The sequence below is a fragment of the Telopea speciosissima genome, chromosome 10 (genome assembly GCF_018873765.1).
Source record: "Telopea speciosissima isolate NSW1024214 ecotype Mountain lineage chromosome 10, Tspe_v1, whole genome shotgun sequence".
Taxonomy (NCBI): Eukaryota; Viridiplantae; Streptophyta; class Magnoliopsida; order Proteales; family Proteaceae; genus Telopea; species Telopea speciosissima.
In genome coordinates this window covers 21,396,574-21,423,148 of record NC_057925.1, presented here as the reverse complement: position 1 = coordinate 21,423,148, position 26,575 = coordinate 21,396,574, and the positions used below count along the sequence as shown (strand labels likewise).

The following is a 26,575-nucleotide window of genomic DNA, read 5'->3' as shown; positions in this document are numbered from 1 at the left end:
GCCTAAACTACCATGAAAAAAATAATGCTAACAGTTATATCTTTAAGATTAAAAATAGAGTTCCAAAAATACCCAAGTTTGAAAAGAGAACAAAGGAAATCCTAAACCAAATGGAGTAGGTTCCCTACTTGAGTTAGAAAAAGATAATAAAGTCAAAGAACCCAAAAAACTACTACTCCCTTGGCTGAAAATGCTCGTTGTTTTTCTATTCTCCTTCTCTGACCTTCCTCTCTCTTGTCTCATATAACTCTGCAGCAATGTACATTGACCTAACAAGGGAAACATATAGACACATTTATTCGAAAGTGAAGAAAATAAATACAAAGCAACAATTAAAAATAAATAATGTGGAGAAGGAAGCCGTGTTTTTTACAAAATTTGTTCCATGAAACAACTTCTTCACGACTGAACTGCCATGCAAAGTTCCACCCCACACCACAACACCTATCTTTGCTTATTTCCGGAGTTTCTAGAACATTATAAAAAAAAACAAAAAAAAAAACAGCATGTATGAATCAAACAAATTTCCATGTACCCTAGAGTTGCATTGGGGAGCCAATAGCAATGGGGAGTGCAGTATACAAAATGGGAATTAGAATGAAAGGAAGAGTAATTATTGAGAAAGAACCATGAACAACTCTATGCCATCAAGTGAAGTTTGCTACACGAAAAGCTACTCATTTAAAAACATCTAGACCAATTTACAAAAGAAGAAAAGACTATCCATTACCTCATCAACATCTCCATTGTCATTATAAGAATAATAAGTTAGTAGGCCAAGAGAAAAGTATGAAGTCAAATTCAGATTACCGTAGATGTTAGAGCATAGGACATCATGTTTTCATCCCCAAGAAACTACATAGATGGTGTCCAATCATTACTCTTGTAACAGGAGGTGGGGGAGCAATCATCTATGCTGGAGATCTCAAATGGGTAGTTGAAAGTGGTGTTGGTGAGAAAGAGGAGGATTCTCAGCAGAAGTACGTAGTTATAATGCTACTGATCATCTGGGATTAAGAAGATTAAGAATATGCTACGACTGAACAGAAGAGATTGTTTGGGATTACACCATTATCAGTGCTAACTACTCCAGTCACTCTCAATGTCTAGACTGAATTCTGAAGTGAATAATTTTCCAATCATTGACTACATTAGACAACTGGGTATAAAAAAGAAAAAAGCCCAAACAATGGACCATCCATCCAAGTGGGTCAATATGTGGCTATTAAGTACACTTTAATAGCCAATGTTAGTTAAGTGCGTTACCCAAAAAAAAGTTTAGTGCCGTCTCTTATCTAAATAGAACTGCACTGGTTTCGTTAGAGTATGTAGAACCCATGAAATCCGCCGCTGGGTATCTCCTTAGAGAGAGAAGTTGTGGCAGAACCGGTCAATGCCATACTATTGTCAACGAAACCCAACATGAAAGACTCACCAAAGCACAATAAAACTGATACCTCAGGAAGAGACAATACAATAGTGCAACACTGCAACCATCAAATTCAGAACAACAATAAAATAAAATAACCCAGGAAGTTTAAAAATGAAGAAGGTTCCCAAAGTGTACACATGTTGAGAAGCCATGAAAACCCAACATAGTAGACGAAACAACAGTTCTCAGTCAAACAAAACTGGAACAAGAGCATTCATGCTCATGCCATTCAAGCTAATATCACTACAAAAATAAATATGCACTAATGTATTCATAGTAGTAGAGGAAAATCTTAGACGATTAAATAGGAATACTAAGAGAAATACAAAATGACCACCCACAGGAAGAGATGAAAGAATACTCAGAGCAAAGAGTCGAGAAACATAGGTAGAAGAAAAGTGCCTCTTTTCTGTAATCAAGTAAATTAATAGATGTAAAATTAGCCATCATAGGTTTGAACAGATTCAGAAAACGCAGAATCATTAAAATCCATAATATCAAATAAAACAACGAAAAGAGAAGGAAAAATTACCAATGCCTTTAGGAATGTAACAGTAACAAATTAACAACAAATAATTTAAAGAACATAACCTGTCAAACCAGAATCATATCCAATCCAAAATTGATTAATAACCATCTGAATCAAAACTGAAACATAAGAGAGAGAAAGAGAGAGAGACCTAACCGAGCCAACATCAACATCCAAAAAGATAAAGGGGAAGGTGGGGCTATGTGCATCTTCAACGCTGGGAAGTTCAAACCACAAATCTGCAGAAGCACAATGAACATATATTGGAATGAGACAGATGCAAACCATGTTCAACATCCTATCCATTGCTATTCGTTAGGGAGATTGATAAATTTCGCACTTAGATCTGTAAAGGTAATTTAATTTGGACAATTTGTATGGATTGAAAGATTTTTTTTTTTTTGTGTGTCAAAATCAATAAAACATCTCTTTGGAGAGGAAGAGAGAGAGAGAGAGAGAGAGAGGATTGTTGCTGTTGTAGATCTGAACTATAGTATTTGTTATTCATGATAGTCATCTAATACTTTCACTTGCAATCTAATAACGTTTATGCTTGTGATGTAGGATCTTTTCTTAGCTGGTCTCTCAATCTTACTGTCAATACCTAATTATCCATGATTTTTAATGTCCACATGGTGTCTTCTCTACATGAATGTTAACTTGCTCTGAAATACACACATCATGCAACTACAATGGCTCTAGGAGAGGAAAGAAAATAATATCTTATGAGACCCTAACAAATGTATAAACCTAAGTAACAATGATTTAACACAAATAGGATGATCAAAGAGCATCAATCAATAGTCCTTTATAACTTTTTCAAATTGGGCCCATGAAGCAAACAAATTCTTCCAATCAACGCTACATGAAACTATCTCTTTGCAAACTCTGTTATGTGAAGTTCGACACCACACCACATGATGACTGTGGAGTATCCATGCGTGAATTGAACAAAAATTCCCTGACAGATTTGAAATTTACACAACATTTATCACAGGCATAGCATCAAACATTCTAAGTGCAGTTAGATCTCCTTTACACTTGGTTGAATATATTAGTTATTCACCCAAAAAAAAAAAAAAAAAAGCAGCAGTCTATGATTCTTTCAATGAAATTCAACCACATGAGATCCAAATGAAAAATAGATGATAAAGATTATATATTGAAGAAATTTGTCAGATCTCATAAATAGAAACTGCTGATTGGTATGAGTTCCATTGAAAATCAAAAGCATATGTTCAATGGGCAGACACTTATCCACATATAGCCAACAAAACCCTATCCAACCTCAAAAAAGACGCAGGGAAAAAATGGATAAAAGAAGGAAAAAAATAATAATTTAACGGTTCACAGGCGATTACATCTCCATTAATTCAAATATAGGAGATAATACTTCCACGCATAGAAACGATAGCACACACAAAAAATGTTAAAAAAAAAAATTAGTTAGATAATTAGGGATGTAGAACAACACCTGATTCCAAGAAGAGATAACTGTGTATTCTTCTCTGTTCTACAATGTAAGAAGCCAATGGAGGGATGTATCTCTGAAGCCAGGGAAATGAGAGAAGGACATTCGAGAAAGGGAAAGGAACAATAGAAACAAAGGAATAAGCAGTAATTAGAAATTCATCAAACAAACAAAAATTGCAGAGAGGAAGAAAGGGCTGTATGTAGCCTCAATCCTATTCGTACCAAACTTGAATCGCTTTTGCAACCCCCGCCTGATTCCTGGAGCAGCAAGAAAGGGCAGTATGTAGGAGAGAGGGTTGGGAGATGGAAGATATACACATGTTGCATGCAGTGTGTCGATGGGAGGTGTCCATTCCTAGAGGTCAGCACTGTGGATGGACGACGGTTCAGAGGTGGAGGGGAGAGAGAGGAAGGTTTGCATCTGTTGGGTGAGGGAACGCTTTTTTGTCATTAATGAGAAATTAGTAGAAGCGCATTACCTCATAGAAGCAGCAAAGGGTTGTAAATAATTTAATCCTTCTAGACAGAGAGAGAGAGAGAGAGAGAGAGAGAGATTAACATTAAATTAAATGAAATGTTCATCTACTATTGAGCTGTAGAAGAAAATAACACCTATACATATATTACAATGAGTAAAAGCTTTCTCACATGAATACATAAATACATAATTAAATTAGAAGTTCACAAGTGCTCTTTTTCCATGTTATAAACCTAATAACAGAATAGGCTGCCAAGTTGGCAGATGATTTTCAAAATGGGCATGCAGGAAGTTCAACATTTCATGGACATAAGTTTTTAAAGCTCATTAGGTGAAGTGCCATCATTAAACAACAATAAGGAAAATAGATAATTTCCTCAACATGCTTCTATTTAGCTTAATGATCCGATCATGGTTTCTGTTAGCACTTTTATCATTTTCCGAAAAAATCAACCCATATCTAGTGGCCATTGATCTCATAGCCTTGAAGATTGCGACGAGCACTAAGAGCTATCTCTTCAGATTTGTACTCAAAGATCCCATAACCTTTTGATTTTCTCGTTTCTCTATCAATAACTAATCTGGAATAAACAAAGCAAATGAGGAACTGAAACGAGGGCCATGCAAACATTTATAACAATGTAAAATATATCCTATGGACCTAGAGGACTGCCAACTTGAAATTCATCCAGTTCATGGCAGAGTGGAAAGTCGAGCAGTTTATAGTTTCATTAGAAGTAGAAAGTGATGCAACTGCTCATATAATATATGATGGCATACCATTGTTTTCTTACAAAAGAGAATTCGTGTCACATCAGTCAAATCAATTTACATTCAACAATCAATTAGAATACTCCCTAAAGTAAGCTAAAATAGGAATTGAATACAGATGGCTAACACAGTTTCAGGAAAGAGAACATTGATTCATTCAGTTTAGAGTTAATATCTTGTGCATAAAACCAGTACAAATAGTTTCATCAGAATATTTCTCTCATGCTTAATCATAAGGGTTCACAACAGTTTCCAAAGCAACAATCTTGAAGTTGAAGTGGGTGCCCACTATTTTGCTTGAAAGTGAACTGTTTTCTTATATATGGAGATACATGTGGTGATTGAACATAGAGGGCTTTCGGATATATATGAGTTTGTTTTAATATTGGCATAGTACCTCTACTGCACAATTGGCATTTATAACCAATTCAGGCCTCCAAGTTAAATGTAAGGTCAAATCTTAACACCCCCAAAAGGAGTTTACTTCCAATATGGATATACAGAAATATTCCCTCTTTTTTTACCAAAACAAATACAGAAAAGGAAAAGGTAGTAGGGGGAGGGGAGAGAGAGATACTGTCCTGTACCATAAGATAGGTCCAACCTATATACAAATTTGTATTAGCTATTCTTTAGTCGCATCGTACGGTATGTTTCCAACAGCAATGATTCAAACGAAATCAATGGAATAGTTGAGCAAACCATCCAATTCAATCCCAGAATTTCATGCCTATCACCCGAAATTCATCACTAACAATGAAACCTAATTATATAATCAATAACTTAGACAGAGAGGGAGATGTTTATAACAAACCAAATATGTGCCCGTGCTGAGAGCTAGCCATCTTTCATAAGAAGAAAGAGAAGCCATCTTAGAAGAAGATTATTAGATCGATCTTCTTCCTCTACATTCTGCTTTTCCAAAAACTACCTTCTTTTCCTCCTTGGGCTCTCTGTCTATCACTTCTACCTACGAAGCGGTAGATCTGCTCCCGATGATGACCAATATTCTGTCTTCTCTCTGCCCATCTCGTTTCGACTATAGATCTGCTCATGTAAACAGTCCAATAGAAAACCCCATTTCTCAACAAGCCCCTACCAAATTTATTCGGAACTCTAATGCAGAGAAGACGAAACCAAAATATTGTAGGGAAAGAGGCACCTTTGTCTTCCGACCACTAGGAGAAAAGTAACCTCAAGCAGAGAAGACAAGACAAAAATCTAGAAATCTAGAAAGGAGAGAGGCATAAACATGAGAAAAACGCAATCAGCGAGCATGGTTAAAAACCCAACTCTCGATTAGGCCGATGACGCAGACTAAGAAGAAGAAGGAAACCCAGATTAAGAAGAAATCGATTGATCAGGTTGGGGCAAAAAAGAGACCCCGATTAAGAAGAAGGAAACCAAAGAACAGAGGGTAACCAAAAAGCACAAGAAAAGTAGAAGTGGGACGGTGAGAGAAGAGGGACGGTGAGAGATTGAGAGAGATTTGAGGGAGAATGCAAGAGATTGAGAGAGATTTGAGGGATCGTGATAGATTGAGAGAGAAACGTGAGGGATTGTGATTTGAGAGTTTAGAGAGGATATCATTAGGGCGCGGCAAGAGGCGGGAAATGAATAGAGCTTGGAGTTTTTTCGTGAAACTCCTCATATAACGGCATTTTTTCCTAAACGCCCTAAATGAATATAGTATGATACTACGGCGTTTACAAGTAAACGCCCCCAACGATGTATGATACTACGGCGTTTACAAATAAACGCCGTTGTATTTTTACATACCCCGACAATTCAAAACAAGTGCCCCTAAAGATGTATGCTACTGTGGCGATTACAAATAAACGCCGTTGTATCGTTACATACCCCGGCAGTTTAAATCAAACGCCCCCAAAGATGTACTTGTAGCGGCAATAACATATAAACGCCACGATATCTACTTATTATACTTTATATACCGACGTTTGTTCATAAACGCCGTCGAATGTTCCTATATGACTGCGTTTACTAGAAAACGCCGCTAAGGCCCGTCTAAAAATGTCGTGAAAAACCCTTTTTCTTGTAGTGATCACATGTACCTTCTTTAGCAGCCTCTGTTTCATTCGGCTTCTTATCTTTCACAGTAGCCAGGTATGCACGACAGTTCCTTTTCCAGTGACCATCTTTCTTGCAATAGAAGTACTTGCCTTTGCCTTTATTGCCAGACTTCCCACCCTTAGGTTTCAGGGGCTTAACCTTACTTCTCTTTTTCTTCTTCTTCCCATTTGAAGAAGGCTTCACATTAGTTGCATTGACCTCAACCCTGTCCTTTTTCAAGGAAGCTTCCGCCTCTACCAATGCGTTAGCAAGCTCGGTGAGCTCCATCTCCTTATCTGACATCTTGTAGAACATCTTAAAGGGTGCATAGGCAGAAGTGAGTGACGCTATGATCACATCAGTCTTGTATCGTAGACCATAATCAGTCCCCATGGATTCCAGTTTTTCAAACAGATTGATAATTTTCATTACGTGATCCATCACTGAAGTCCCTTAGGACATCTTGGAGTTATGGATTTGACTCACCACATCAGAATGGGCGTGTGTCAACTGTCTGTTGAACAATTCAGCAAGCTTATCCATTTTACCCCCAGCGGTATGTATATCCTTGACCGAGTCCAAAACTGATTTTTTCAACGATCCTAGGATATAAAGTGATGCCTTGGAATCCCTCATGAGGAAATCCTGTATCTTTTCATTTGTCTCAAAATCATTTGGGTCGGGTTGAGTAGGAATTTGTTCATCTAGAACTGTGTATAGTCCTTCTGCAGTCAGGAGCAATTTAATGCTCTGGTACCAATTGACATAGTTTGTACCATTTAATTTGTATTCGCTAATGAGTGTTAACAAGTTAGAATTAACGGCAGCCATTGAATAATAATCTACACATGTACAAGAAAAAAATACATGCATATTAACAATCATTGAAAGAAAAATTGAGCACACACACATCAATGGTCTTTCATGATTTGGGTCCCCCTCATGACCCAAAAGATGAATTAGATACCTACGACCCTTGTATGCATAACTTACCCTGTCGGGAATCATTATATACACTGCGGTAGTGTGGACTAAACTGTCCACCTCATGGGCTTCCAATATTTTCGGCCACCTGGGTGTCATGCCCAGATCCTGTCGGCTAACATACACCCAAATCATGTATTTACCTATTGCATTAGTTAGAATCATGGAATCATGAAAGATGGTCCACTGTCGCAGTGCCTTCTCACTATCCATACCCTAACGTATCTAGATAGAGGTAAATATAAATAACCATGTGATAATGGGCCTGGTAATGTCCTATCGGCTTATGCGGGGTCTTATCATACAACTTCTACATTTATCTTCAATAGGAGGCCATGGACATGTCTACTGACTTAGATTAGTCCATATCATACATGTATTATGATTAAAGAGGGATTAATCAACTCTCACAAACATATCAATGATGGAATTAAATAACATAATTAATTAACATTAATTAAAAGGGATTATGGGATGGCGACATTTTTATCAGAAGTAATTAAAGAACCCTCCCAATAAAAATAAAAACTAATAGCTTTCTTTATGGGTGCATCAATCATGCCATGGATGCCATGCCTCGATCATCTCCTTCGCCCTATCACGTCTTCAAAGTAGGTGACTTGCATCTCCATAAGCTTTGAGCACCACATGTGGATCACCATCAACATGCCCTGGGAGTCCTCGCTCCTCTAAAATTACAATGGAAACCTAGGAAAAATATTCTATACACTTTCCTTTCCATAATAAAGAAACCTCGCATGGAGGAACCAACCCACCATTTGGGCTGCCCATGGGGTGGACTACATTTGTTTATAAAAAAGATAGGGGAAGAGAGAGAAAGAGAGAGAAGCATCACATCCACCCATAACCCAATGCATCACACACATCAAATTACCATCCATTTTATTCAATTGCCATTCCCATAATCACATTATTACATAATTTCATGCATGGGCATCATTAAAGCAAGTAAACCAAAAACATGGATTTCTTCAATTATTGAACCACCACATCACATGTGATAATATGTATCCAAGCCCTTAAAATTAAAATCACATTTTAATTGCAAGTGGGTGGAGAGAGGGATCTCTCCACTCATCTACTTCCTCCAAAAACAAAACAAAAATTAAAATTCTGTTTTGAAAAAACACACTTTCCTTTTTTTTTTTTATTAAACTGGACGGTAAACCCTTGCGCAGCCTGCAGGCCACAGTCGCAGGCCGCGGTCTACAAGCATGCTGCCCGCAGGCAGCAGCCCGTGCACTGGCTGCTGCCAAGGCTGCTCAAGTGCGCAATGGCTAGGGTAGGGAGAGAAGGGGGGGTGCGCAGAGGTTTGGCAGCATGCGGTCCCCCCACATAAAATCATGATCAAATAATTTAAGAAAAAAAAAATAATTTATCATCATCCCCACTTGGATATCATGTTTCAATAATTGAAATAATAAATTAACACAAATCCATCATCACATGGGCAAGTTGTTGCATCTAACAACCTTGTAACTACCCATATGCACATGGGAAGGTTGTTACAACAATCATATAACCACCCATGTGCAAATTCAATCAAGAATTTGAAACTTGCATCCCACTCATGATAATTACATTAAACAATTAATTATTTGATATTCATGAGTGGGAAAGGTGGCTTTGATACCACACTGTAGGTAAAACTACGGTCCTGGGATCAAGACATGGTTTCCTAGGGAAACCAATTATAAACCAATTAGGGTATTGCATGCCCTAGGTTAGCCCATGGTCGCCCATGGGTGCCCTATTAAAATTTTAGGGTTTCCCATGGTCACCCATGGAAACCCTAGTGCATCCCAACTAGGGTTTGGTCTGATAAACCAATGCCCTGCCTTTCTATTTTGTGTCCCATGCAATCATGGAACCCTAAATAGATGGAGAAAAATCCATCTCTAATCCATCACATACAAAGAGGGATCCATCCCATACCTGAATGCGCAGCGGAAATAAATCGATTCGGGTTCTTTTCGCATCCCATGAATAATCAATAATTAAAATCAAGAAGAATTCATAAAGAACGGCTAACCTGATGAGCCTCAAGTGTTGCTCCTCCAATAGATAATGGTTCTTCCTCCAATGAGCACTCCAAGTAAACAGATATGAACCTCCAATGGTGCAGCCAAGGTTCTTCAAGTCAATCCCAGATTCTCTTTAACTCTTCAAGCACAGATCTGGCTTTCTATCACAAAAGAGAGAAACAAGAAGAAGAAGAAGAGATCACAAGAGGGAGAGATGGACCAAAACACTCCAGGAGGGGGAGAGCCAGAAAACATGGAAGATTGCCTCCCCTCCTACGTTTTAATACTATTTATAATTGTCAAACCCTGCCCCTGGCTGACTGGAAATTTTGATTGAAGAACAAGAACCCCTGATCAAGAAACCAGGATCACTGTGGAGCATCACCTCAGTGACTTGGATTGATGAAGAAACCCTGTGTGGATCATCCTACATGCCTGTCAGTAGGTAGACAGCAGACCCCTACAAATGTACAGCTCATTGCCTGATATATGGCTTGGACCCCAGGTAATCTCTCTCCTCCCCAAACAGTGGGACCCACCTATGTGAAAAGTGTGTAAAATCTCCTATTTGGCATGTGGGGATAATACCCTGACCAAGGGTCAAACTCCTGTGCAAGTCCCATTGAATTTCAGCTTGCTGGAATTCTCTGGACGATGGCACTGGGCGATGCAGCAAGGCCCAGTGACATCGCCTAGTGTGTGATTCTGAATATTTTATTGAATTTTATTTGTGGGGACCACCCAATATGGACATGGGTACCCTCCACTGATAGAGGGAAGTCTGAGGGACCACCTCATACCCTTGGTTCACTGTGGACCCCACCAGTGTGCCTAGAATTAGTTTAAAAACTAATTTTTAAAAGGGACCTTCATAGGAAAACATGCCTCAGTGAAGGTGGGGTCTATAAATAGGAGAGGTTTGAGCTCATTTAGAGCCCTTGGCATATCTGAAATCCGTGGGAGAGAAGAGAGGAAAGAAAGGAGAAAAGAAGGAGAGAAAGAAGAGAGGAAGAAGAAAAAGGAAGGGGAAAGAAGGAGGAGGAGTTGTTGCCACCCCCAACCAAGGCTGGTTCGAGCCTCCATCAGACCTGCTCAAGTATAAAAAAAATACCTATGCACCTCTGCTGTCCCCATCTCTCCTCTGTATTTGATATGATTCTGCTCCTTGGGCAGCCCTGAATAGCTAGGGTTTGCCCAGATCTGCTCCAGATCTCCCATGCAGACCTTATGCATGGAAGATCTATGATTTTTGTATAAATTTACAGGGCTATTGTGCTGTTCCTTGGGCCAAAATCTAGCTGTGCACAGCTACACTGCCAGTTTGCTCTATTGCCCTATGATTTGGAACCCTAGGTGCAAGCTAGGGTTGCACAGACCTAACCCTAGGTAATCACAACCATGAAACCCTGTTTTGCATCCATTTCCAGCCTTGCATGTGGCTGGAATTGAATTCCAAGTTTAGAGAAAACCCTATGACACTATTCACTGGGCTGTCTGGGCAGCTCTGGCAGCCTGATGGGGGACCTGATGGATGATCCATTGGGATCAAGAGGTAGGCCACCCCAGGGGCTACCTGATCCCCCAAACATGCAGAGGATCAGGATTGGGCAAAACCTGAAAAGCCCAGCCTTGGAATCTCAGCCCATTGTCGATTTGCAGCCTCTGGGCGATGCAGACATCGCCCAGAGCCAACGCCCAATGAATGGAAAATTTCAAAATTTATGATCTGACTTGGGGACCTCACCCAATGGCCTTTGGACACTGTGGGAGGTTAGGAAATGACCAAAAAGCCCTTCCCCACATCTGTCCTTAATTGGAGAATGCTTGGGAACCCAAGTGGGTCCCGCAGGTGAAGAAACCCTGTTGTGCTTGGTCCTACAGCACAGGCAAGCTATGGACAGCACTATGGACTTGATCTGACCTAGGGTCAGGTACAACCATTGAAATGACTATTTTACCCTTTGTGCCACTAACACTGGTTGAGGCACCGGGACATGAGCCTAAGGCCCAGTGCAAGGCCCAGTGATCCCAAATGAGTACCAACCAAGTACTAGGTCAACCTAGTAAGCTTAGGTTAACCCTAGGTGATGAGCACATTTATGTGTGAAATCTTAGGTCACAAAGCATATATTTTACCACATTGGACAGAGTTACTTCGGTGCTTTCTTGTGCTTTTTAGGTTTTAGGTGAATTCTTGTGAAAATGGAGCAAAAGATGCGAAGAATAGCCGGAAGCGCCCAGGAGTCGAGAAAATCAAGTTTGGATTGAGCACTGAAAGAATCATGCCAATCAATCAAATTTGAATGTGATTATAGTGGGCCCCTTAGCATAATTTTGAGGTGTTAATAGTATGGATGCGTAGCCCGTCGAGTTAGTTTCGTAACAGTTCAAATGGCACTTGATTCCGAGTTGAAACGAAGAAGTTACGGCCGTTTCTGTAAATAGGGGTTTATTTATAATTATTGACAGTCAGCCGGGGACAAAGTAAAGCGGAAGTTCAGATTCCAGGAGTCTTATCGCAATTATCAGAAGTTATCTTTCTGTCAGCCGAAAGATTCCATTTGGAAGGCTCTGGAGTAGTCCAACTTCAACTTGAGATATCTTGGGCTCCCGAACTCCAAATTGGACGAAATTTGGGTCTATTTTGGGTGATTTTTCGTAAGGAATACAACAGTGAGTCCCATATAAGCATCCCATCCTTCACATTTTTTGAAGGACAGATTTGACATTTTATTAATTGTGAGTGGAATCCTAGTCATCACCCTTGCTCTCTCTCTCTCCTCCAACTTTTCAAGGGCACTTTTGGAATTCTACTTGGGATAGATTTCTTTTGAAAGATATTCTCTCATTTATGGAAGGTTGAAAAGTCAAAGCTGCCTTGATCTCATTGCTTGGAGAAGACACCTACAAAGAAAAGGAAGTACAAGTTCGAATTAGAAAGTTACTTTTTAAAAAATAGAAGGTTTATGTATCTAGGATTCTTTTCTCTCCCTCTTTCTATTTTTTTTCTTTTTTCGTGGGATTCAAGGCAATGTAAAGAAGGAAGGAGAAGAGAATATTCTCTTTTCTTAGGGAATATATCTCCTACACTTCCCTCTTCTCTCTTCTCCTCTCTTCCCCCTATAAATACCCCTTGCCCTTTGGATTGTAAGAAGTTAGTTTTTAGTTAGTTTCTAGTTCAATTTTAATTTAGTTTTTAGTGTAGTTTTTAGTTCAATTAATTAGTGAAATTTCTTATTTTCTTCTTCTAGTTTTTGGCTTTCTAAGTTCTAGTTTGATTTCATGTTTTCAATTTCATGGTTGTGATGCTTTTGATTCATGCTTTAATTTTATGTCTTCAATATGGTTGTAATAATTCTAGTTTAGTTTCAAGCTTTCTACTCTAAATTTCTAAGTTCATGACAAGACTTGGAGATTTAGAAGAGAAAGCAATTTCAGTCCGTTCAAGCACATCTAGGTTTTCATTCTCTAAACCCTTAATCTCATTCTCCCTCTCCTCTATCTCTCTCTATCTTCTTCTTCTTCTCCCTCTATTTCTTTTATTGTTTATATATGGTTGTGGTTTGTGGAGGCACTTTTATTCTCTTATTCCTTTTTATGTGGTTATTATGTGTGGCTGCATTTTTATGCCTTTCAATTTGCGTTAGTTTGATAGGTTAGATGCTCATGTGTTAGGACGCCAATTTAATCCCTTAATTTTGTTAGATGCTTATGAGTTAGGTTGCATTAATTTTCATTAGTTTAATTTAACACTTTAATTTGGTTCACTTTGTATTACTTTTAAGTTAGTTAAATAGAGTGGCGTATATCCCCTCGTGTTTGACCCGTAGTTACGATTGACCCGTACGCTTGCGGTATTATTTTTAAACTCAAACACTAAGAGTACCAGTGATAGACTGAAATCCTAATATAACAACTTTTGATTTACATCTAGGAATTGATCCCGCGCTCAAGGACAACAATCAGACTGCTATTGGAACTGAGTTTGCTAATGAGTATCTAGAACCCAACCTAGGTGAGTGAATAACATTATCATATGTGCATGTGTAATTATGATGCTATGCCGGCTATTTAATTTAACATGTAATTGCTGTGTTATTTAAATTCTGTAAAATTGTGCAAACATGTTACACATTGATTGTCTGTTGATCAACACTGTGAAAAATATCTGATGAATATGATTGTTAGACTAGATGCCGTAGTCGGCTTGGAAATGAGGCCTATGGTAGCCCATAGAATGAGATGCGGTTGACACCACCCGACTCATAAAATGCCATATAGACATGGGGTTAGAGTTTCATCACCCGCGCTACGCATCCTTGCCAACAAGGGTTTAGGTGTTGGATGCCTGTGGGGGTGACCATCAGAAAATGAGAAAAGAGAAAAATGAATGAAAGAACACCGGAATGGTGCATGAATGAAAGAACACCGGAATGGTGATATTGAGCTATATGTCAGGCTATAAGCCAGAAAAGAAAAGAAAAGAGAAAAGAAATGGATTGTCCCACGGGTTAATCACAGAGGGCTGGTCGGGTTGACCTTGGTGACTGATGCGGGAGCTAACTGGTCCTCTCCGACAACTCAATGGGTGTATCGCGGGAAGGGGTTAGAAGCTCGCACCAGGGATACATGTATTGGTGATTATAGTAGCACTACCCTGACTTAGTTGTATTGTTAGGTGGCTAATAAATAATCTGAACTTGCACATCATGTAGGATCATATGAACTGTGAATTGTGATTGCATGTGTATGCATGATTGATGTTATTTGCTCATGAGCTCGATGGGGCTCACACTCTGCTATACAATATTTTTCTTAGATGATTTTGTAGATCGATGCCAGTGTGGCATGGAGGCTTGTCTCGAGGTGGAGAATCCTGGTTGTTACGATGATGTTGGTGTGGACCCCGACGGAGGCCATACCGATCCTGCATACTTTCTCGGTGGTCATTGATGAAGACCATTGAGGAGTGCTTCTAATGTTTTGTTGTGGGAACTCCTTTTTGTTTTGCCAGGAGTTTTCCCCGTTCTGACTGTGGATCAGTTGTAGTTCTTTTTACTTCTTTTTGGGGTTGAGTATGCTCACCCTGTATATGTCTATGTATGTAGTTCTGAACTTATCAGTTTGGTTTCTTTGTTTGTGGGTGGAGGGAAATGTACAAACTATCTTATGTATATATTATCACCATTTCCTCGTATCGCTATGCTTCCTTTCTTTATTGAAATTGTAGTTATCTGCAACACTCTAATCTTACTTATGGTAATGAGATGAATGTGGTTCCATGATCGTGAGCACAGCTTCTAGATCCGTGGGATTTGGCGGATTGCCGTTATGCAATTCAGGTCACCTACCCAATCCTCCTAGGGGGTGGTTTGGGGTGTGACAGATCTTGGTATTAGAGCGTGAGGCTCTTCTTACGATTATGGATTGCAGACTAGGACTAATAAGCTTTAAACAATAAAACATGTTATAATTAAAAGCTACAGGGGAGGTAGATGTAATTAAACAAGGAAGCAAGAATTTTTATTAACTTAACAATAATCATATAAGTTTGATTGTAGGAACTGCAATTCAACATGTACATGAGCTGGAAAGAAGAAAAACACTAAATTAAGTACATTCCAAGGAAAAAAAAAAAAAGGTACATAAGCAAAGCATAGGAAAGGAAAAAAAAAAAAAAAAAAAAAGGTAATCATAACCACGAAGCATAAAATGTCCGGAGCTGCACTGGAGCTACTCAGTCGGAGGTAAGTCATCTAGAGGAGGCTGTGTCAAGCAAGAGTTAACCCCGTAAAACCTGCCCCAGAATCTAGCCGCTGCTCGACAGACCCCACTCTCGTCTCCAAAGAAGTGAAACCCTAGTCCATCCTAGTCGCCAAGCTAGAGAGCTGGGTACCGAGACTCTGGAAATGTGTCATCACCTGTGCCCAATCAGAAGGCCCTGGCACCTGAGAACTAGTGGCACCGGTCGTCTCATATGCAGGTAAGTCAGTAAACTGAGTGTCAAAACCCTCAAAGTCGCCTGGACCTATACCCTGCTCCTCTACATGTATGCCCTGGGTGTCCCCCTGAATGTCTCCCTGCTCCATCCCCTGCACCTCCTCATCGTGTACATCATCACCATGCTCCACTCAATGCTCCTCCGCCTGCTGCATCCCCATCTTCTCCTCATCCTCTGGTGGATCCTCCCCAGGCACCTTCATCTTCAGGATGGAAGTCTTTTCTATGGGCCTGGATCTGGTCTTATCAACATACTCACCCTCCAATGGAACCCTAAAATACTGAAAGACCAAAGTGAGGAACTTCCCATAGGGAAGGTTCCCATCAGTTGGGTTCCGTGCATGGTAGAGCATCACCTACCGAAGAAGATATGGGAGGTTTATGACTAGACCCCCCTTCCCAGCTCCCAGAAGATAATAGGTAATGTATGCTCTCATCATAGAAATAATATCCTTGTTCCCACCTTTAGGGTAAATATTGTAGGTTACACACCTACCAATCACCCTAGCACTGGGCTTGTAAGAGGTCTCAGACTTGGGCATGGCTGGAGAACCTGTCAAAGCTTTGAAGACTATCCTCCTAGTCTCCAAAGAAAACATCTCAGATATATCCATGTGAGGCTGATAGTAAACCCTCTCTCCTGTGTCTGGTAAGCCCAAAATCTCTGCCAATAGGGTAGTGGTCAGCCTGATATCCACTCCCTTCACCTGAATCTCCACTCCGAACCCTGGTACACTAGAAGGCCCTAGGTTACAGTAAAAGTACCGAACCAAGTTGGGATAACAAGGCTCGGTAAGAGACAACATCGATGCCCAACCTAGGGCATTGAACCTGGTATAAAGGTTGTATTGGTGGAAGTCCTCTACCCGTACCACCCGGCCATTCACTATCTTTACAGATTCAAATTTTTTCCACTCCTTAGCATATTCATACCTAGAGAAGAAGTGATCGAAGGTAGGCTCCTCCGAAGAAGAATCGTCCATGGATGATGAAGGAGGTACCGAGGATGCCGAAGAATCCTCTGACTCAACCCGTAGCCGCTTCTGGGCTACCGATTTCCTAGTGGTGCGATGGCTTGTAGACATTTTCTACAAAAAGGAAAGGAAATACCATAGTTAGGGCTAGAAAATTGACAAAAACCCTAACCTAAGCAAAAGAGAATAGAAAGAATTCAAGAAAAGACAAAGTAACCAAGAAAACTTACTTAGGCATGTGTAGGATCGCAAATGACTAGAGGAAACGCCAAGATTTGGTGTTGAAGTGGTCCCCTCACACTCCAAGGACTTCTCCTAAGTGTTTAGAGAGGTTTAGAACAAGATAGAAGTCAAATGGGGCCCTCTCGGATTTAAAACCCTACGCCCCGATTCTCTGGGCGATGGCACTGGGCGATGTGGCAACGCCCAGTGAGGGAATCTTGCTGGATTTTGGGTTTTAGCTTATGGAAACTTGGAGAATACCCAAAATGACTTCAGAAAACACTAAAATACATATTTTTATTATCAAAATAATAATAATAATAATAATAATAATAATATAATAATAATAAGTAATTTTGCACTAATCAAACATAACCTTCTTAAACCCAAAGGGGTGAAATTTCTATTTGAGGATTGAATAAAGTATATAGGGCTTGGAAAAAAGATTTTGTTGATAAGTTTATCTTAAGTATGTAATATATGTAAACAAATGTGTAAAATGATATATGGTGTGTATTACTTAATTACTACATGTTTGAATATTGCATTGTACCAACTGACTTGAGTGTTGCTGTGTAAACCAAACATAGTCACATAGGTATGTTGTTTTACATATGTATTACGTGTGGGAAGCATAGGTATTACCCTGTCCACATATTAGGTCAGCCGAGAATAGGAATCTAAGAGGTGGTTTAGTTGTCGAGAACATCTAGACGTTAAGGTACCTCGAGCCAATCCAACAGTTAGAATTTTTATTCGTAGTCACTAAAATTTCAGTCGATATGTACTTAATTCTTTTAATTAAGTATGCCCTAATGCCTAGAACCATTTTCTGTGACAGGACCTATTACCTCAGCCAGCCTGGAGACCCCAGCATCATGATCTATATTAGACATCTACGAGAGAGACTGAGACAGATACGGTTAGTGTTGCCCCGAGCCGAGAACCGGTTGGATTTCTATTTAGCCATCGCTGCCATTAGTGGACCTGAAGAACGAGAGTATTTTATGACTTTAGCTAAAGAGGTAAGAGCGGACATAGAATTTCTACTTGTGATGGAGTTTGTGACCGGGAAGAAGTTGGAGAGGCTTGCCTGCTAGATCAGGTAAATAATTAAATGTCTTTATTTTAAAAAAAAAATTGAAAATTTTCATTATTGCCATGCATAGCATATTGACACATAAAATGCATAAGTGAAACATAAAGCATTTAATAAGACACATCACCTAATAAACCAAGATAATGAATCTAACAATCCACCTTACGGGTGTGACCCACGAAACTCATTGGAACTGTGGACTAGATTTGTACCTGCTCTAGCTAGGGAATAATTTTTTATCCGTATAGAAGATATTGGAATATTGAACACGCTCCTCTTTTTAGAGAAGCAACAATGGTCAACACTAGAAGTTCTCGTGGAGGTCGTAAAGGTAAACAACCACGAGTGGTACCGGAGGTTGAGCTGCCTAACAGAACTGAAGCTCAATACTCTGAGGCATCGGCTGCTTCATCAGAAGCACTAGCGGCTGCACGAACCACTGCTACAGCAGCTCAACCAAGTATGGCAGCTGGCGACATGACTACATTCATGACCACAATGATGCGGACCATGCAACAACAACAAGAATTGCTTGGTCAGATGTCTGCATAATTTGCAACCATGATGCATGAACGCACTGCACCATCACCACCACCTAATCGACCGTACAGTTTCCACCACCAGTACCTCAACATTTAGCGAAAAACTCTACAGCCAAGGTTATGGAGAGGTTCAAGAAACTCCAACTGCCTGCATTTTCCAAAGTAACATCAGAACCAATGCAGCCGGAGCGGTGGATTAGTGCCCTAGAAAAGGCATTTGAAGTGCTTGAGTGCACGGATGCACAAAAGATTATATGTGCTGGTTATCAGTTGCAGAATGAAGCTAAAGCTTGGTGGAAAGCCACAAAGCCTAATTTGGAAGCTACTCACCCGAACCCCATGTGGGAACAATTTAAGGAAGTTTTCTTCAAGAACTACTTTCCCAAGAGTTTCAAGGATAGGAAGGAAGCGGAATTTATCGCACTGGTGCAAGGAACTAAGTCAGTGCTGGACTATCAACAACGATTTGAGGATTTGTTCCACTTTGCTCCAGAGCACCTAAAAGGAGAAGTTAGTAAGGCGAAGAAATTTGAGAAAGGACACAAGACTGAGATCGGATCCGTGTTGTCAATCATGGACATTAGGGATTATGCTCAGATGGTCGACAAGGCAAAAACCATGGAAGATAGATTTAAGGAGAAAGAGAAAGAGAAAGCTGTGATGTCGTCCGTGGGCAAAAGGCCAAACAATTTCTAAACCTATGCTTGGCTAAATAAAGTTTACTGTGGAACCAACTCAGGCTCCATCTCGAATCCGTATCGTAGGCCGAACGTGGGTCAGAACCCTTTCTGCCCCACCTTTAATCGACCTGCTCAACCTATGATGAGCCAAGCGACAACAGCAGCTTCGCCAGCCCGACCAGCAACAAGTCAACTGAGCCAAGCCTCAACACCTGCTGCTCCACCCTTTAAGTGTTACCAGTGCAATAAGGAAGGGAATATGGCCAGAGATTATAGAGCGCGTGGGTACAGCAACAACTCGCAGAATCAGCCCTATACTTGGACTTTCCAGCCACGGGACAATCGAATGCGAGGAAAGGTGTTTGTGGTGATGAATGAAGAAGCTGAGGCAAATCCTGATGTATTGACAGGTAAGTTGCTAAACACTACTAAATTATAGGGACTAATTGGCTTACTTCATGTAACCTAAACTACCTACAAACCCTAGGTACCCTGAATGTCTCGACTATACCCGCACGAGTACTATTCGACTCGGGTGCGACCCACTCTTTCTTCTCCTCAACTTTTGCTAGTAAGATGAAAGATCAACCAAGAGATATCAGGCACGACTTAGTGTTTAGCACATTGATAGGAAATGTCGTGATCTTGAAGAAGGTCTACAACTCTTGTCAGATTGAAATTTGTGGGAAGAAACTAACTGCACGATTGATTAAGATGGATATAAATGATTTTGACGTAATCCTGGGCATGGACTGGTTGTCTGCCTATGGTGCAAACGTCTTGTGTGCAGAGAAGAAGATAAGGTTCAACTTGAAAGATGGGTCAATTTTTTCCTATCAAAGTGAACCCAAGAAGAAATCCAGGAGAATAACTCTGTCAGCCCTCCAGGCGCAAAAGTTGTTTGACGATGGATGCCAAGCCTTTTTGGCCACTATAATAGACACAGAGGCAAAGATAAAACCGCTGGAAGAACTAAAAGTCATCAGAGAATTTCCTGATGTTTTTCCAAAAGATCTGATGCAACTACCGCCTGATCGCGATATAGAATTTGTGATTGATCTGATTCCTGGTGCAGCACCCGTATCCAAGGCACCATATCGGATGGCGCCAGTCGAGCTGAAAGAGTTGTAGGTTCAACTCCAAGACCTACTAAAGAATGGATTTATACGACCCAGTGTATCACCTTGGGGAGCACCCATGCTGTTTGTTAAGAAGAAAGATGGTAGTATACGACTGTGTATCGACTACCGCGAGTTGAATAAGCTGACCATCAAGAATCGATATCTGCTGTTGCGTATCGTGACCTATTTGATCAGTTACAAGGAGCACGAGTTTTCTCCAAAATCGATCTTAGGTCGGGATACCATCAATTGAAGATCAAGAGCGGTGATATTCATAAGACGGCGTTTCGAACTCGATACAGGCATTACGAATTCCTGGTTTTATCATTCGGGTTAACTAACGCCCCAGCAGCATTCATGGATATGATGAATAGAGTATTCCATGACATGCTGGATAAGTTCATCATAGTATTCATTGACGACATCCTGGTGTACTCTAAGAATGAGGAAGAACACGCGCGACACCTTACTTTCGTGTTGCAGCGGTTGCGGGAACACCAAGTCTTCGCCAAATTCAGCAAATGTGAATTTTGGCTTCACCAAATTGGATTCCTGGGACACATTGTCACCAAAGATGGCATCAAAGTAGACCCAGGCAAAGTGAAAGCGGTTCTTGAATGGGAAACTCCAAAGAGTGCTACTGAGATTCGAAGTTTCTTAGGACTGGCTGGATATTACTAACGATTTATTGAAAATTTCTCACGGATTTTGGCACCAATGACAAAACTTACAAGAAAGGGAGCCAAATTTGAATGGAATGAAGCATGTGAGAAAAGTTTTCAAGAATTGAAGAACCGGTTGGTAACAGCTCCAGTTCTAACCATTCCAGACGGAACCAAAGGAATGGTAGTATACACCGATGCATCCAGAACAGGTTTAGGTGGCATCCTAATGCAGAGAGGTAAAGTGGTCGCCTACGCCTCCAGGTAGTTGAAGGAACACGAGAAGAGCTACCCCACTCATGACTTGGAATTGGCGGCGGTAGTTTTCGTGTTAAAAATCTGGCAACATTACCTGTACGGTGAAAAGAGCGAGATCTTTAACGATCACAAAAGTTTGAAGTATTTCTTCACCCAAAAGGAGCAGAATATGAGACAGAGGCGATGGTTGGAATTGGTGAAAGACTACAATTGTGAAATCCAGTACCACTCTGGTAAGGCCAATGTTGTTGCGGATGCACTAAGCAAAAAATCTTAGACTACGTCCCTTGCATCTTTGGTCGTAAGTGAGTAGTTAATAGAGGAAGCTCGGAAATTTGATTTGGAACTCGTGATCGAAGGAATGGCTATACAATTAGCAGCTATGAACCTACAGCTGTCGATACAAGAGGAAATAATTGTGAAACAACCATTGGATCCCGAGCTGGCCAAAATAATTTGGGAAGTTCAACAAGGTGTCCATAAGGACCCAGATTTTTCCTTGGCCCATGATGGTGCATTGAAGTTTTGAGATAGATTGTGCGTGCCTGATGATTTTGACATCCAAGACCGAATTCTTAAAGAGGCGCACAACTCACCCTACACAGTCCACCCCGGAAGTACAAAGATGTACAAAGATTTGAAAAAGTATTACTGGTGGATGGGAATGAAGGAGACCATAGCAATATACATGTCCAAGTGCCTCACCTGTCAACAAATAAAGGCAGAAAGAACCGACCGTATGGATTATTGCAGCCACTTCCCATACCAGAGTGGAAGTGGGAAAGAATCACTATGGATTTCGTGACAAATCTGCCCAACACCAGGAAAGGCATGAATGCAATTTGGGTGATTGTAGACGGACTAACAAAGGCGACACACTTCATATCGATCAAGATAAGTTACCTAATGGAGAAGCTTGCCCAATTATACATTGAAAACATAGTCCGCTTACACGGTGTGCCTGTTAGTATTGTGTTTGACAGAGATCCTCGGTTCACCTCAAGGTTTTGGAGAAGTTTATAAAAGGCATTGGGATCTCAACTAAATCTTAGCACAGCTTTCCATCCGTAGATGGACGGACAATCAGAAAAAACTATTCAGACTCTGGAGGACATACTCCGAGCCTGTGTCTTGGAAATGAATGACAGTTGGGATGCTCACATACCTCTGGTGGAATTTGCATACAATAATGGCTATCACTCCACCATTGGCATAGCACCATTCGAAGCACTTGATGGCCGAAAGTGTCGAACTCCGCCATACTGGGATGAAGTTGGCAAGCAGAAATATCTCGTACCTGATATGATACAAGTGACCTGCGACAAGGTGGATATTATAAGAGAAAAGATCAAGACAGCCCAGTCAAGACAAAAAAGTTATACGGATAATAGAAGGAAGGACATCGAGTTTGAAGTCGGAGAAAAAGTATTCCTTCAAGTATCCCCAACTAAAGGATTGCTACGATTTAACAAGAAAGGCAAATTGAGCCCAAGATTCATTGGTCCTTACGAAATTCTTAATAAAGTGGGACCCATAGCATACCGACTGGCGTTACCACCATCTTTGTCAGGCGTCCATAATATTTTTCATGTGTCGATGTTGAGGAAGTATATTAACAACCCGACACATGTACTGTTAACTAAACCTGAACAGTTGGATGTGGCTATGACCTATGAAGAACAACCCACGGAGATATTGGACAGAAAGGAGCATAACCTCCATAACCGCACCGTTGCTTTTGTAAAGGTTTGATGGGAAAACAATCCAATAGAGGAAGCTTCATGGGAACGTGAGGATGAGATGAAAGAAAAATATCCTCAACTCTTCGAAGAGCAAGGTAAGCAAATTTTGAGGACGAAATTTTTGTAAGGTGGGGAGAAATGCCAAACCCTGCCCCTGGTTGACTGGAAATTTTGATTGAAGAACAGGAACCCCTGATCAGGCAACCAGGATCACTATGGAGCATCACCCCAGTGACTTGGATTGATGAAAAAACTCTGTGTGGATCATCCTACATGCCTGTCAGTAGGTGGAAAGCAAACCCTTGCAAATGTACAGCTCATTGTCTGATAAATGGCTTGGACCCCAGGTAATCTCTCTCCTCCCTAATAGTGGGACCCACCTATGTGAAAAGTGTGTAAAATCTCCTATTTGGCATGTGGGGACAATTACCTGACCAAGGGTCAAACTCCTGTGCAAGTCCCATTGAATTTCAGCTTGCTGGAATTCTCTGGATGATGGCACTGAGCGATGCAGCATGGCCCAGTGACATCGCCCAGTGTGATTCTGAATATTTTATTGAATTTTATTTGTGGGTACCACCCAATATGGACATGGGTACCCTCCATTGATAGAGGGAAGTCTGAGGGACCACCTCATACCCTTGGTTCATTGTGGATCCCACCAGTGTGCCCAAAATCAGTCAGAATCAGTTTAAAAACTGATTTTTAAAAAGGGCCTTCACAGGCAAACATGCCTCAATGAAGGGGGGGGTCTATAAATAGGAGGGGTCTGAGCTCATTTAGAGCCCTTGGCATATTCAAAATCTGTGGGAGAGAAGAGAGGAAAAAAAGGACAAAAGAAGGAGAAAAAGCAGAGAGGAAGAAGAAGAAGGGGAAGGAAAGAAGGAGGAGGAGCTACTGCCACCCCCAACCAAGGCTGGTTCGAGCTTCCATCAGACCTGCTCAGGTATAAAAAAATACCTATGCACCTCTGCTGTCCCCATCTCTCCTCTGTATTTGATATGATTCTACTCCCTGGGCAGCCCTGAACAGCTAGGGTTTGCCCAGATCTGCTCCAGATCTCCCATGCAGACCTTATGCATGGAAGATCTGTGATTTTTGTATAAATTTATAGGGCTGTTGTGCTGTTCCTTGGGCCAAAATCTGGCTGTGCACAGCTGTACTGCCAGTTTGCTCTATTGCCCTATGATTTGGAACCCTAGGTGCAAGCTAGGGTTGCATATACCTAACCCTAGGTAATCATAGCCATGAAACCCTGTTTTGCATCCATTTCCAGCCCTGCATGTGGCTGGAATCAAATTTCAAGTTTAGAGAAAACCCTATGACACTATTCATTGGGCTGTCTGGGCAGCCTCTAGCAGCCTGATGGTGGACCTGATGGATGATCCATTTGGATCATGAGGTAGGCCACCCCAGGGGCTACCTGCTCCCCCAAACATGCAAAGGATCAGGATTGGGCATAACCTAAAAAGCCCAGCCTTGGAATCTCAGCCCATTGCCGATTTGCAGCCTCTGGGCGATGCACTGGGCGATGCAGACATCGCCCAGAGCCAACGCCCAGTGAATGGAAAATTTCAAAATTTATGATCTGACTTGGGGGACCACACCCGATGGCCTTTGGACACTGTGGGAGGTTGGGAAATGACCAAAAAGCCCTTCCCCACATCTGTCCTTAATTGGAGAATGCTTGCGAACCCAAGTGGGTCCCGCAGGTAAAGAAACCCTGCTGTGCTTGGTCCTATAGCACAGGCAAGCTGTGGACAGCACTATGGACTTGATCTGACCTAGGGCCAGGTACAACCATTGAAATGACTATTTTACCCTTCATGCCACTGACACTAGTTGAGGCACCGGGACATGAGCCTAAGCCCCAGTGATCCTAAATGAGTACCAACCAAGTACTGGGTCAACCCAGTAAGTTTAGGTTAACCCTAGGAGTACCAGCGATAGACTGAAACCCTAATATAACAACTTTTGATTTACATCTAGGAATTGATCCCGTGCTCGAGGACAACAATCAGACTACTGTTGGAACTGAGTTTGCTAACGAGTATCTAGAACCCAACCCAGGTGAGTGAATAACATGGTCATATGTGCATGTGTAATTATGATGCTATGCCGGCTATTTAATTTAACATGTAATTGCTGTGTTATTTAAATTCTGTAAAATTGTACAAACATGTTACACATTGATTGTCTGTTGATCAACACTATGAAAATATCTGATGAATGCGATTGTTAGACTAGATGCCGTAGTCGGCTTGGAAATGAGGCTTGTGGTAGCCGTAGAATGGATGTGGTTGACACCACCCGACTCATACGATGTCATAAAGACATGGGGTTAGAGTTTCATCACCCATGCTACGCACCCTTGCCAACAGGGGTTTAGGTGTTGGATGCCTGTGGGGGCGACCATCAAAAAATGAGAAAAGAGAAAAATGAATGAAAGAACACCAGAATGGTGATATTGAGCTATGTGTCGGGCTATAATCCAGAAAAGAAAAGAAAAGAGAAAAAGAAATGGATTATCCCACGGGTTAATCACAGAGGGCTGTTCGGGCTGACCTTGGTGACTGATGCGGGAGCTGACTGGTCCTCTCCGACAACTCAATGGGTGTATCACGGGAAGGGATTAGAAACCCACACCAGGGATACATGTATTGGGGATTGTAGTAGCACTAACCTGACTTAGTTGTATTGTTAGATGGCTAATAAATAATCTGGACTTGCACATCATGTAGGATCATATGAACTGTGAATTGTGATTGCATGTGAATGCATGATTGATGTTATTTGCTCACGAGCTCGATGGGGCTCACACTCTATTATACAATGTTTTTCTTAGATGATTTTGCAGATCGATGCTAGTGTGGCATGGAGGCTTATCTCGAGGAGGAGAATCTAGGTTGTTACGATGATGTTGGTGTGGACCCCGACAGAGGCCATACCGATCCTGCATACTTTCTCGGTGGTCATTGATGAAGATCGTTGAGGAGTGCTTCTAATGTTTTGTTGTGGGAACTCCTTTTTGTTTTGCTAGGAGTTTTCCCCATTCTGACTATGGAACAGTTGTAGTTCTTTTTACTGCTTTTTGGGGTTGAGCATGCTCACCCTGTATATGTCTATGTATGTAGTTCTGAATTTATCAGTTTGATTTCTTTATTTGTGGGTGGAGGAAAATGTACAAACTATCTTATGTATATATTATCACCATTTTCTCGTATCGCTATGCTTCCTTTCTTTATTGAAATTGTAGTTTTCTGCTGCACTCTAATCTTACTTATGGTATTGAGATGAATGTGGTTCCATGATCGTGAGCACAGCTTCTAGATCTGTGGGATTTGGCGGATTGTCGTTTTGCAATTCGGGTCACCTACCCAATCCTCCTAGGGGGTGGTTTCGGGTGTGACAATAATGATGGGATTTAATATAATCCCTAGATGGATTTAAATAAATCCCTGTGAGAGTCTGACTCTCTCTCTCTCTTTGTTTG

The 26,575-nt window shown here is 41.0% G+C and overlaps 1 long non-coding RNA gene across 1 annotated transcript; it reads right to left on the bottom strand.

Moving 5' to 3' along the window:
* Window positions 1–5,505: 5,505 nt before the first annotated feature.
* On the bottom strand, window positions 5,506–26,575 carry LOC122644202. The gene is made up of 4 exons (XR_006330250.1): window positions 26,556–26,575; window positions 17,067–17,071; window positions 12,545–12,559; window positions 5,506–5,617 (listed from the first exon to the last, which is right to left on the bottom strand). It is a non-coding gene; the product is annotated as an uncharacterized LOC122644202 (long non-coding RNA).